The sequence below is a fragment of the Phalangium opilio genome, unplaced genomic scaffold (genome assembly GCF_054372755.1).
Source record: "Phalangium opilio isolate 3A_F unplaced genomic scaffold, DU_Popi_V2 ptg000046l_1, whole genome shotgun sequence".
NCBI lineage: Eukaryota > Metazoa > Arthropoda > Arachnida > Opiliones > Phalangiidae > Phalangium > Phalangium opilio.
Genome location: NW_028324169.1, coordinates 632740 through 642500, shown reverse-complemented (window position 1 = coordinate 642500; position 9761 = coordinate 632740). Strand labels below are relative to the sequence as shown.

The 9761-nt window shown below is 44.0% G+C and overlaps 13 non-coding genes across 13 annotated transcripts; all 13 read right to left on the bottom strand.

Annotated features, from left to right (window-relative positions):
* Positions 1 to 1315: 1315 nt before the first annotated feature.
* On the bottom strand, positions 1316 to 1387 carry TRNAC-ACA (transfer RNA cysteine (anticodon ACA)). The gene has a single exon. It is a non-coding gene; the product is annotated as a tRNA-Cys (tRNA).
* Positions 1388 to 1575: 188 nt separating this feature from the next.
* Positions 1576 to 1647, bottom strand: TRNAC-GCA (transfer RNA cysteine (anticodon GCA)). Its single transcript has one exon. It is a non-coding gene; the product is annotated as a tRNA-Cys (tRNA).
* Positions 1648 to 1965: 318 nt separating this feature from the next.
* TRNAC-GCA (transfer RNA cysteine (anticodon GCA)) lies at positions 1966 to 2037 on the bottom strand. The gene has a single exon. It is a non-coding gene; the product is annotated as a tRNA-Cys (tRNA).
* A 968-nt stretch (positions 2038 to 3005) lies between these two features.
* Positions 3006 to 3077, bottom strand: TRNAC-ACA (transfer RNA cysteine (anticodon ACA)). Its single transcript has one exon. It is a non-coding gene; the product is annotated as a tRNA-Cys (tRNA).
* A 318-nt stretch (positions 3078 to 3395) lies between these two features.
* TRNAC-GCA (transfer RNA cysteine (anticodon GCA)) lies at positions 3396 to 3467 on the bottom strand. Its single transcript has one exon. It is a non-coding gene; the product is annotated as a tRNA-Cys (tRNA).
* A 318-nt stretch (positions 3468 to 3785) lies between these two features.
* Positions 3786 to 3857, bottom strand: TRNAC-ACA (transfer RNA cysteine (anticodon ACA)). Its single transcript has one exon. It is a non-coding gene; the product is annotated as a tRNA-Cys (tRNA).
* Positions 3858 to 4563: 706 nt separating this feature from the next.
* TRNAC-ACA (transfer RNA cysteine (anticodon ACA)) lies at positions 4564 to 4635 on the bottom strand. The gene has a single exon. It is a non-coding gene; the product is annotated as a tRNA-Cys (tRNA).
* A 1749-nt stretch (positions 4636 to 6384) lies between these two features.
* On the bottom strand, positions 6385 to 6456 carry TRNAC-ACA (transfer RNA cysteine (anticodon ACA)). Its single transcript has one exon. It is a non-coding gene; the product is annotated as a tRNA-Cys (tRNA).
* Positions 6457 to 6774: 318 nt separating this feature from the next.
* TRNAC-GCA (transfer RNA cysteine (anticodon GCA)) lies at positions 6775 to 6846 on the bottom strand. Its single transcript has one exon. It is a non-coding gene; the product is annotated as a tRNA-Cys (tRNA).
* A 318-nt stretch (positions 6847 to 7164) lies between these two features.
* TRNAC-ACA (transfer RNA cysteine (anticodon ACA)) lies at positions 7165 to 7236 on the bottom strand. The gene has a single exon. It is a non-coding gene; the product is annotated as a tRNA-Cys (tRNA).
* Positions 7237 to 7942: 706 nt separating this feature from the next.
* On the bottom strand, positions 7943 to 8014 carry TRNAC-ACA (transfer RNA cysteine (anticodon ACA)). The gene has a single exon. It is a non-coding gene; the product is annotated as a tRNA-Cys (tRNA).
* Positions 8015 to 8332: 318 nt separating this feature from the next.
* Positions 8333 to 8404, bottom strand: TRNAC-GCA (transfer RNA cysteine (anticodon GCA)). Its single transcript has one exon. It is a non-coding gene; the product is annotated as a tRNA-Cys (tRNA).
* Positions 8405 to 8982: 578 nt separating this feature from the next.
* Positions 8983 to 9054, bottom strand: TRNAR-GCG (transfer RNA arginine (anticodon GCG)). Its single transcript has one exon. It is a non-coding gene; the product is annotated as a tRNA-Arg (tRNA).
* Between the last annotated feature and the right edge of the window lie 707 nt (positions 9055 to 9761).

Genomic DNA, 9761 nt, shown 5'->3' with positions numbered 1-9761 from the left:
AATGATCCGTATGTTATAGGGGGAACTCGGGTTTAAACAAAGGACCTCTCGATCTGCAGTCGAATGCTCTACCACTGAGCTATTCCCTTAGCATCATACGCGTTGTGCCAATTAATTTACAATAAACGCAATGATCCGTGCAGTTAAAGGGAGAACTCGGGTTTGAACCAAGGACCACTCGATATGCAGTCGAATGCTCTACCACTGAGCTATTCCCCCTTCATCATGCGCGTTATGTCAATTAATTTAAAATAAACGCAATGATCCGTGCTGTTATAACGGGAACTCGGGTGTGAACCAAGTACCTCTCGATCTGCAGTCGAATGCTCTACCACTGAGCTATTACTCCTGCATCATACGCGATATGTCAATTAAGTTAAAATAATCGCAATGATCCGTGCTGTTATAGGGAGAACTCGGGCTTGAACAAAGAACCTCTAGATCTGCAGTCGAATGCTCTACCACTGAGCTAATCCCCCTTCATCAAACGCCTTAAGTAAATTAAGTTAAAATAAACGCAATGATCCGTGCTGTTATAACGGGAACTCGGGTTTGAACAAAGGACCTCTCGATCTGCAGTCGAATGCTCTACCACTGAGCTATTCCCCCTTCGTCATACGCGTTGTGTCAATTAATTTAAAATAAACGCAATGATCCGTATGTTATAGGATAAACTCGGGATTGTACCAAGGACCTCTCGATCTGCAGTCGAATGCTCTACCACTGAGCTATTTGCCCTGCATCATACGCATTATGTCAATTAATTTAAAATAATCGCAATGATCCGTGCTGTTATAACGGTAACTCGGGTCTGAACCAAGTACATCTCGATCTGCAGTTGAATGCTCTACCACTGAGCTATTACTCCTGCATCATACGCGATATGTCAATTAAGTTAAAATAAACGCAATGAACCGTGCTGTTGTAGGGAGAACTCGGGCTTGAACCAAGGACCTCTAGATCTGCAGTCGAATGCTCTACCACTGAGCTATTCCCCCTTCATCATGCGCGTTATGTCAATTAATTTAAAATAAACGCAATGATCCGTGCTGTTATAACGGGAACTCTGGTTTGAACCAAGGACCTCTCGATCTGCAGTCGAATGCTCTACCACTGAGCTATTCTCCCTGAATCATACGCGTTATGTCAATTAAGTTAAACTAAACGCAATGATCCGTGCTGTTTAACGGCAACTCGGGTTTGAACAATGGACCTCTCGATCTGCAGTCGAATGCTCTACCACTGAGCTATTCCCCCTTCACCATACGCGTTATGTCAATTAAGTTAAAATAAACGCAATGATCCGCGCTGTTATAGGGAGAACTCGGGTTTGAACAAAGGACCTCTCGATCTGTAGTCGAATGCTCTACCACTGAGCTATTCCCCCTTCGTCATACGCGTTGTGTCAATTAATTTAAAATAAACGCAATGATCCGTGCTGTTATAACGGGAACTCGGGTGTGAACCAAGTACCTCTCGATCTGCAGTCGAATGCTCTACCACTGAGCTATTACTCCTGCATCATACGCGATATGTCAATTAAGTTAAAATAAACGCAATGAACCGTGCTGTTGTAGGGAGAACTCGGGCTTGAACCAAGGACCTCTCGATCTGCAGTCGAATGCTCTACCACTGAGCTATTCCCCCTTCATCATGCGCGTTATGTCAATTAATTTAAAATAAACGCAATGATCCGTGCTGTTATAACGGGAACTCGGGTGTGAACCAAGTACCTCTCGATCTGCAGTCGAATGCTCTACCACTGAGCTATTACTCCTGCATCATACGCGATATGTCAATTAAGTTAAAATAAACGCAATGATCCGTGCTGTTATAGGGAGAACTCGGGTTTGAACCAAGGACCACTCGATATGCAGTCGAATGCTCTACCACTGAGTTATTCCCCCTGCATCATACCCGTTATGTCAATTAAGTTAAAATAAAAGCAATGATCCGTGCTGTTATAGGGAGAACTCGGGTTTGAACCAAGGACCTCCCGATCTGCAGTCGAATGCTCTACCACTGAGCTATTCCCCCTTCGTCATACGCGTTATGTAAATTAAGTTAAAATAAACGCAATGATCCGTATGTTATAGGGGGAACTCGGGTTTAAACAAAGGACCTCTCGATCTGCAGTCGAATGCTCTACCACTGAGCTATTCCCTTTGCATCATACGCGTTGTGCCAATTAAGTTACAATAAACGCAATGATCCGTGCAGTTAAAGGGAGAACTCGGGTTTGAACCAAGGACCACTCGATATGCAGTCGAATGCTCTACCACTGAGCTATTCCCCCTTCATCATGCGCGTTATGTCAATTAATTTAAAATAAACGCAATGATCCGTGCTGTTATAACGCGAACTCGGGTGTGAACCAAGTACCTCTCGATCTGCAGTCGAATGCTCTACCACTGAGCTATTACTCCTGCATCATACGCGATATGTCAATTAAGTTAAAATAAACGCAATGATCCGTGCTGTTATAGGGAGAACTCGGGCTTGAACAAAGAACCTCTAGATCTGCAGTCGAATGCTCTACCACTGAGCTAATCCCCCTTCATCAAACGCCTTAAGTAAATTAAGTTAAAATAAACGCAAATGATCCGTGCTGTTATAACGGGAACTCGGGTTTGAACAAAGGACCTCTCGATCTGCAGTCGAATGCTCTACCACTGAGCTATTCCCCCTTCACCATACGCGTTATGTCAATTAAGTTAAAATAAACGCAATGATCCGTGCTGTTATAGGGAGAACTCGGGCTTGAACCAAGGACCTCTAGATCTGCAGTCGAATGCTCTACCACTGAGCTATTCCCCCTTCATCATGCGCGTTATGTCAATTAATTTAAAATAAACGCAATGATCCGTGCTGTTATAACGGGAACTCGGGTTTGAACCAAGGACCTCTCGATCTGCAGTCGAATGCTCTACCACTGAGCTATTCTCCCTGAATCATACGCGTTATGTCAATTAAGTTAAAATAAACGCAATGATCCGCGCTGTTATAGGGAGAACTCGGGTTTGAACAAAGGACTTCTCGATCTGTAGTCGAATGCTCTACCACTGAGCTATTCCCCCTTCGTCTTACGCGTTGTGTCAATTAATTTAAAATAAACGCAATGATCCGTGCTGTTATAACGGGAACTCGGGTGTGAACCAAGTACCTCTCGATCTGCAGTCGAATGCTCTACCACTGAGCTATTACTCCTGCATCATACGCGATATGTCAATTACGTTAAAATAAACGCAATGAACCGTGCTGTTGTAGGGAGAACTCGGGCTTGAACCAAGGACCTCTAGATCTGCAGTCGAATGCTCTACCACTGAGCTATTCCCCCTTCATCATACGCCTTAAGTAAATTAAGTTAAAATAAACGCAATGATCCGTGCTGTTATAGGGAGAACTCGGGTTTGAACCAAGGACCTCTCGATCTGCAGTCGATTGCTCTACCACTGAGCTATTCCCCCTTCTTCATACGCGTTGTGTCAATTAAGTTAAAATAAACGCAATGATCCGTGCTGTTATAGGGAGAACTCGGGTTTGAACCAAGGACCTCTGGATCTGCAGTCGAATGCTCTACCGCTGAGCTATTCCCCCTGCATCATACGCGTTATGTCAATTAATTTAAAATAAACGCAATGATCCGTGCTGTTCTAACGAAAACTCGGGTTTGAACTAAGGACCTCTCGATATGCAGTAGAATGCTCTACCACTGAGCTACTCCCCCTGCAACATACGCGTTATGTCAAATTAGTTAAAATAAACGCAATGATCCGTGCTGTTATAGGGAGAACTCGGGTTTGAACAAAGGACCTCTCGATCTGTAGTCGAATGCTCTACCACTGAGCTATTCCCCCTTCGTCATACGCGTTGTGTCAATTAATTTAAAATAAACGCAATGATCCGTATGTTATAGGATAAACTCGGGATTGTACCAAGGACCTCTCGATCTGCAGTCGAATGCTCTACCACTGAGCTATTTGCCCTGCATCATACGCATTATGTCAATTAATTTAAAATAATCGCAATGATCCGTGCTGTTATAACGGGAACTCGGGTGTGAACCAAGTACATCTCGATCTGCAGTTGAATGCTCTACCACTGAGCTATTACTCCTGCATCATACGCGATATGTCAATTAAGTTAAAATAAACGCAATAAACCGTGCTGTTGTAGGGAGAACTCGGGCTTGAACCAAGGACCTCTAGATCTGCAGTCGAATGCTCTACCACTGAGCTATTCCCCCTTCATCATGCGCGTTATGTCAATTAATTTAAAATAAACGCAATGATCCGTGCTGTTATAACGGGAACTAGGGATTGAACCAAGGACCTCTCGATCTGCAGTCGAATGCTCTACCACTGAGCTATTCCCCCTGAAACATACGCGTTATGTCAATTAAGTTAAACTAAACGCAATGATCCGTGCTGTTTAACGGCAACTCGGGTTTGAACAAAGGACCTCTCGATCTGCAGTCGAATGCTCTACCACTGAGCTATTCCCCCTTCACCATACGCGTTATGTCAATAAAGTTAAAATAAACGCAATGATCCGTGCTGTTATAGGGAGAACTCGGGTTTGAACAAAGGACCTCTCGATCTGTAGTCGAATGCTCTACCACTGAGCTATTCCCCCTTCGTCATACGCGTTGTGTCAATTAATTTAAAATAAACGCAATGATCCGTGCTGTTATAACGGGAACTCGGGTGTGAACCAAATACCTCTCGATCTGCAGTCGAATGCTGTACCACTGAGCTATTACTCCTGCATCATACGCGATATGTCAATTAAGTTAAAATAAACGCAATGAACCGTGCTGTTGTAGGGAGAACTCGGGCTTCAACCAAGGACCTCTAGATCTGCAGTCGAATGCTCTACCACTGAGCTATTCCCCCTTCATCATACGCCTTAAGTAAATTAAGTTAAAATAAACGCAATGATCCGTACTGTTATACGGAGAACTCGGGTTTGAACCAAGGACCTCTCGATCTGCAGTCGATTGCTCTACCACTGAGCTATTCCCCCTTCATCATACGCGTTGTGTCAATTAAGTTAAAATAAACGCAATGATCCGTGCTGTTATAGGGAGAACTCGGGTTTGAACCAAGGACCTCTGGATCTGCAGTCGAATGCTCTACCACTGAGCTATTCCCCCTGCATCATACGCGTTATGTCAATTAATTTAAAATAAACGCAATGATCCGTGCTGTTATAACGAGAACTCGGGTTTGAACTAAGGACCTCTCGATATGCAGTCGAATGCTCTACCACTGAGCTACTCCCCCTGCAACATACGCGTTATGTCAAATTAGTTAAAATAAACGCAATGATCCGTGCTGTTATAGGGAGAACTCGGGTTTGAACCAACGAACTCTCTATCTGCAGTCGAATGCTCTACCACTGACATTTTCCCTCTGTATCACACGCGTTATGTCAATTAAGCTAAAATAAACGCAATGATCCGTGCAGTTAGAGGTAGAATACTGGTTTGAACCAAGGACCTCTCGATCTGCAGTCGAATGCTCTACCACTGAGCTATGCCCCCTGCATCATACGGGTTATGTCAATTAAGCTAAAATAAACGCAATGATCCGTGCAGTTAGAGGTAGAATACTGGTTTAAACAAAGGACCTCTCGATCTGCAGTCGAATGCTCTACCACTGAGCTATTCCCCCTTCATCATGCGCGTTATGTCAATTAATTTAAAATAAACGCAATGATCCGTGCTGTTATAACGCGAACTCGGGTGTGAACCAAGTACCTCTCGATCTGCAGTCGAATGCTCTACCACTGAGCTATTACTCCTGCATCATACGCGATATGTCAATTAAGTTAAAATAAACGCAATGATCCGTGCTGTTATAGGGAGAACTCGGGCTTGAACAAAGAACCTCTAGATCTGCAGTCGAATGCTCTACCACTGAGCTAATCCCCCTTCATCAAACGCCTTAAGTAAATTAAGTTAAAATAAACGCAAATGATCCGTGCTGTTATAACGGGAACTCGGGTTTGAACAAAGGACCTCTCGATCTGCAGTCGAATGCTCTACCACTGAGCTATTCCCCCTTCACCATACGCGTTATGTCAATTAAGTTAAAATAAACGCAATGATCCGTGCTGTTATAGGGAGAACTCGGGCTTGAACCAAGGACCTCTAGATCTGCAGTCGAATGCTCTACCACTGAGCTATTCCCCCTTCATCATGCGCGTTATGTCAATTAATTTAAAATAAACGCAATGATCCGTGCTGTTATAACGGGAACTCGGGTTTGAACCAAGGACCTCTCGATCTGCAGTCGAATGCTCTACCACTGAGCTATTCTCCCTGAATCATACGCGTTATGTCAATTAAGTTAAAATAAACGCAATGATCCGCGCTGTTATAGGGAGAACTCGGGTTTGAACAAAGGACTTCTCGATCTGTAGTCGAATGCTCTACCACTGAGCTATTCCCCCTTCGTCTTACGCGTTGTGTCAATTAATTTAAAATAAACGCAATGATCCGTGCTGTTATAACGGGAACTCGGGTGTGAACCAAGTACCTCTCGATCTGCAGTCGAATGCTCTACCACTGAGCTATTACTCCTGCATCATACGCGATATGTCAATTACGTTAAAATAAACGCAATGAACCGTGCTGTTGTAGGGAGAACTCGGGCTTGAACCAAGGACCTCTAGATCTGCAGTCGAATGCTCTACCACTGAGCTATTCCCCCTTCATCATACGCCTTAAGTAAATTAAGTTAAAATAAACGCAATGATCCGTGCTGTTATAGGGAGAACTCGGGTTTGAACCAAGGACCTCTCGATCTGCAGTCGATTGCTCTACCACTGAGCTATTCCCCCTTCTTCATACGCGTTGTGTCAATTAAGTTAAAATAAACGCAATGATCCGTGCTGTTATAGGGAGAACTCGGGTTTGAACCAAGGACCTCTGGATCTGCAGTCGAATGCTCTACCGCTGAGCTATTCCCCCTGCATCATACGCGTTATGTCAATTAATTTAAAATAAACGCAATGATCCGTGCTGTTCTAACGAAAACTCGGGTTTGAACTAAGGACCTCTCGATATGCAGTAGAATGCTCTACCACTGAGCTACTCCCCCTGCAACATACGCGTTATGTCAAATTAGTTAAAATAAACGCAATGATCCGTGCTGTTATAGGGAGAACTCGGGTTTGAACAAAGGACCTCTCGATCTGTAGTCGAATGCTCTACCACTGAGCTATTCCCCCTTCGTCATACGCGTTGTGTCAATTAATTTAAAATAAACGCAATGATCCGTATGTTATAGGATAAACTCGGGATTGTACCAAGGACCTCTCGATCTGCAGTCGAATGCTCTACCACTGAGCTATTTGCCCTGCATCATACGCATTATGTCAATTAATTTAAAATAATCGCAATGATCCGTGCTGTTATAACGGGAACTCGGGTGTGAACCAAGTACATCTCGATCTGCAGTTGAATGCTCTACCACTGAGCTATTACTCCTGCATCATACGCGATATGTCAATTAAGTTAAAATAAACGCAATGAACCGTGCTGTTGTAGGGAGAACTCGGGCTTGAACCAAGGACCTCTAGATCTGCAGTCGAATGCTCTACCACTGAGCTATTCCCCCTTCATCATGCGCGTTATGTCAATTAATTTAAAATAAACGCAATGATCCGTGCTGTTATAACGGGAACTAGGGATTGAACCAAGGACCTCTCGATCTGCAGTCGAATGCTCTACCACTGAGCTATTCCCCCTGAAACATACGCGTTATGTCAATTAAGTTAAACTAAACGCAATGATCCGTGCTGTTTAACGGCAACTCGGGTTTGAACAAAGGACCTCTCGATCTGCAGTCGAATGCTCTACCACTGAGCTATTCCCCCTTCACCATACGCGTTATGTCAATAAAGTTAAAATAAACGCAATGATCCGTGCTGTTATAGGGAGAACTCGGGTTTGAACAAAGGACCTCTCGATCTGTAGTCGAATGCTCTACCACTGAGCTATTCCCCCTTCGTCATACGCGTTGTGTCAATTAATTTAAAATAAACGCAATGATCCGTGCTGTTATAACGGGAACTCGGGTGTGAACCAAATACCTCTCGATCTGCAGTCGAATGCTGTACCACTGAGCTATTACTCCTGCATCATACGCGATATGTCAATTAAGTTAAAATAAACGCAATGAACCGTGCTGTTGTAGGGAGAACTCGGGCTTGAACCAAGGACCTCTAGATCTGCAGTCGAATGCTCTACCACTGAGCTATTCCCCCTTCATCATACGCCTTAAGTAAATTAAGTTAAAATAAACGCAATGATCCGTACTGTTATAGGGAGAACTCGGGTTTGAACCAAGGACCTCTCGATCTGCAGTCGATTGCTCTACCACTGAGCTATTCCCCCTTCATCATACGCGTTGTGTCAATTAAGTTAAAATAAACGCAATGATCCGTGCTGTTATAGGGAGAACTCGGGTTTGAACCAAGGACCTCTGGATCTGCAGTCGAATGCTCTACCACTGAGCTATTCCCCCTGCATCATACGCGTTATGTCAATTAATTTAAAATAAACGCAATGATCCGTGCTGTTATAACGAGAACTCGGGTTTGAACTAAGGACCTCTCGATATGCAGTCGAATGCTCTACCACTGAGCTACTCCCCCTGCAACATACGCGTTATGTCAAATTAGTTAAAATAAACGCAATGATCCGTGCTGTTATAGGGAGAACTCGGGTTTGAACCAACGAACTCTCTATCTGCAGTCGAATGCTCTACCACTGACATTTTCCCTCTGTATCACACGCGTTATGTCAATTAAGCTAAAATAAACGCAATGATCCGTGCAGTTAGAGGTAGAATACTGGTTTGAACCAAGGACCTCTCGATCTGCAGTCGAATGCTCTACCACTGAGCTATGCCCCCTGCATCATACGGGTTATGTCAATTAAGCTAAAATAAACGCAATGATCCGTGCTGTTATAGGGAGAACTCTGGTTTGAACCAAGGACTACTCGATCCGCAGTCGAATGCTCTACCACTGAGCTATTCCCCCTGCATCATACGCGTTATGTCAATTAAGTTAAAATAAACGCAATGATCCGTGCAGTTAAAGGGAGAACTCGGGTTTGAACCAAGAACCACTCGATATGCAGTCGAATGCTCTACCACTGAGCTATTCCCCCTGCATGATACGCGTTATGTCAATTAAGTTATAGTAAATGCAATGATCCGTGCTGTTATAACGGGAACTCGGGGTTGAACCAAGGACCTCTCGATCTTCAGTCGAATGCTCTGCCACCGAGCTATTCCCCCTTCATTATACGCGTAATCTCAATTAAATTAAAATAAACGCAATGATCCGTATGTTATGGGGGGAACTCGGGTTTAAACCAAGGACCTCTCGATCTGCAGTCGAATGCTCTACCACTGAGCTATTCCCCCTTCGTCATACGCCTTATGTAAATTAAGTTAAAATAAACGCAATGATCCGTATGTTATAGGGGAAACTCGGGTTTAAACCAACGACCTCTCGATCTGCAGTCGAATGCTCTACCACTGAGCTATTCCCTTTGCATCATACGCGTTGTGCCAATTAAGTTAAAATAAACGCAATGATCCGTGCAGTTAAAGGGAGAACTCGGGTTTGAACCAAGGACCTCCCGATCTGCAGTCGAATGCTCTACCACTGAGCTACTCCCCCTTCGTCATACGCCTTATGTAAATTAAGTTAAAACAAGTCGGGAAAACCAAAATGTTACC